The sequence below is a fragment of the Apteryx mantelli genome, chromosome 5, assembly GCF_036417845.1.
Source record: "Apteryx mantelli isolate bAptMan1 chromosome 5, bAptMan1.hap1, whole genome shotgun sequence".
NCBI lineage: Eukaryota > Metazoa > Chordata > Aves > Apterygiformes > Apterygidae > Apteryx > Apteryx mantelli.
In genome coordinates this window covers 88,532,039-88,534,886 of record NC_089982.1, presented here as the reverse complement: position 1 = coordinate 88,534,886, position 2,848 = coordinate 88,532,039, and the positions used below count along the sequence as shown (strand labels likewise).

The 2,848-nt window shown below is 54.5% G+C and overlaps 1 long non-coding RNA gene across 1 annotated transcript; it reads right to left on the bottom strand.

Moving 5' to 3' along the window:
- Positions 1-339: 339 nt before the first annotated feature.
- Positions 340-811, bottom strand: LOC136992228 (uncharacterized). The gene is made up of 3 exons (XR_010884311.1): positions 755-811; positions 621-675; positions 340-522 (listed from the first exon to the last, which is right to left on the bottom strand). It is a non-coding gene; the product is annotated as an uncharacterized lncRNA (long non-coding RNA).
- Between the last annotated feature and the right edge of the window lie 2,037 nt (positions 812-2,848).

The window sequence follows — 2,848 nt, the reverse complement described above, 5'->3', positions numbered from 1 at the left end:
CCACGGAGATGACCGGCCTCAAACGGCCACGATGCAAAGACGGAACGGCGGATGGCCCCTTTTAGCGGGCTGCACAGAACAAGATGTCATCCATTGGCACAAAGCTGATGAGTCAGGCCAAGCAAAAGACAACGGATGCCTACCACACTAGCGCTGTACAGTGTGGGCTGTGCTCCTTGAGCACAAGGAACAAGAGCAACATCGAGACCTGAGCAAGAGAGAGCACAGCTACAACACACACCACATAGACTATGCAACAACACAGACACAGGCTAGAGCTGCCCTGCCTAGCACACCCTCACCTTCTGCCATGTACACCCACCGCCTCTGCCTCTCACACAGCACTCATCCAGAAGAGCCCTCCACACTACACTCACACACACAGAGTCAAGACACACCAACACCCCTGGCCTCTCAACTTAGCTTCTACAGTGCTCTGGGTCACCATCTGTCTTCAAGACACATCCTCAATGGCAGCTGCATCCTCTCTGATCTTCCTCCCATCGCCTCATTCGCCATCATCTGCGAAACCAGAGCACAAGCAGTCACCCCCAGGCCAGGCAGCTCCAGCCTCATCCACAAAAATACCCTTCACAAAGCGCCATGGGCACTCCGCTTACCTGCACTGTGTCAATTCCAAACTCCAACACTGTGGCTGGGGGGAGCCCACAGCACCTGGAAAGAACAAAACAAAATTACTCCTCTGCCAGGCAGTGCTCACCAGCCCTACAACACCCAACACCAATCCACTCACCTGACATCCTCAGCCATGCCTGGAAAAGGCCCACATGGTACCTGAAAAAGCAGAGCAAAAGACATCACCAACAGGCAGCCCAACACCACCCACCACACAATAAACCTCTGACCCAACAAGCGCCCCCTCTCACCTGCTCAGGCTCTTGTCAGCGCTCAACTTCTCCTCTCCACAACTTCCAGCAAAACCTGCAAACACAAACAGAAAGCAAGCGCTCACATCATGCCTGCAAAACCACAGCGCACCCACATCAAGCATTTGCTCCCACACCTTCACCTGCTCTGCTCACCCATTCCGACCGCCATGCTACGGGTCGCCAGGCCGAGGCCTGCCACCCACCTGTAAAACCAAAACAGTGGTGGGCAACACAGACAGCGCCAACGAGACAACAGCCCTACCCTAGGCTCTACTTCCACTATCGGACTGACACTCACCTTGCTGTGCTCCTCCTGCATGCAAGTAACCTACTCTCCACATTGCTCCACACCTATAAGCACAAAGCAAAAATTAACCACAGAACCGCTGACCGCAACACTTCGCTTCCAGCAACAAATCTCTAGCTCACCTTCCTAGGGGCGTGACCCTTTCTTCCTCCATCTCCCTCGGGCCCGCTGGGAATGCTGCACCACATCTACAAAAACAACAACATAAGGTGCACGCAGAAGCTGACCAATCACCATTCCAGTTCATCACTGCCACACTCTGCATGCTACCATTGCTAACACCCACAAGCACGGCAGCTCCAGCCCCACACAGACAGACATACACACAAATATCAGACACAAACATGGAGGAGAGCCCTACGCAAAAAGAACTATTCCCACGCATAAGACGCTGCCAGCCAGAAAGCCCTATGATGCCACAACCGTGCGGCTCTGATGCTCTGGACGAGCCCAGAAGAGAGTCAAACGCCACCGCCCGTGATGGAAAGGGGCTGGCAAAGTCGGGAATATTGATGCAGAAGAGGCCAGCAAGAAAGACCTGAGTTCATGACAACGCAGGGAAGAAAACCCTGAAAGAACGCGAGAAACACATGGAAGAAGAATGGCCGACAAGATCTCAAAGATGGCCGCAAAGATGACCAGCAACAAATGGCTACGATGCAAAGCCAGTGCGACAGACTACCGCTTTTACTTGACTGCACAGAAAGAGACATGATCCATTAGCACAAAGCTGATGAGTCAGGCCAAGCAAAAGACAACGGATGCCTACCGCATTAGTACTGCGCAGCGTGGACTGTGCTCCTTGAGCGCAAAGGAGCAGAGCAGCGTCAAGACCTGAGCAAAAGATAGCACAGCTACAACACACGCCACAGACTACGCAACAACACAGACAGGCTGGAGCTGCCCTGCCTAGCACACCCTCACCTTCTGCCATGCACACCCACTGTCTCTGCCTCACAGCACTCATCCGGAAGAGCCCATACTATGCTTTGTCAGCACACACACAGCCGAGACACACCAACACCCGTGGCCCCTCAACTTAGCTTCTGCAGTGCTCTGGGTCACCATCCATCCTCAACAGGCATCCTCAATGGCAGCCGCATCCTCTCTGATCTTCCTCCGGTCACCTCGTTTGCCACCATCGCCTGCCAAACCAGAGCGCGAGCGGTCACCCCCGGGCCGGTCGGCTCCGGTCTTGTCCGCAAGAGCGCCCTCCATCAAAGCCCCACGGGCGCTCCGCTCGCCTGCGCCGTGCCAATTCTAAACTCCAATATTGAGGCTGGAGGGACACCCACGGCACCTGGAAAACCAAAACAAAGTTTCTATGCTGCCAGGCAGCACTGACCAGCCCTAGAACAACTAAAACACCATTCTGATCGCCCATTCTACCTCACCTGAAATCCTCAACCATTCCTGGAAAAGGCCCACACGCTACCTGAAAAAGCAAAGCATACAGCCCCAGAAGCCAGGGTAGGGGTCAGAAGCAGAGCCACAAAAGAGCACGTGGCAGTGGGTTCAGGGGCACGGACGGAACAGAGGAGTTGGCAGGCAAGACTGCCGATGGTTTCCTCGTGGTCCAGAGGAGTCCAACAGTTTCTTCCCTCTCAGCACCGAGGCTTGGGCAGGAAAAGAGATGAGCTCGTTAGTTGTG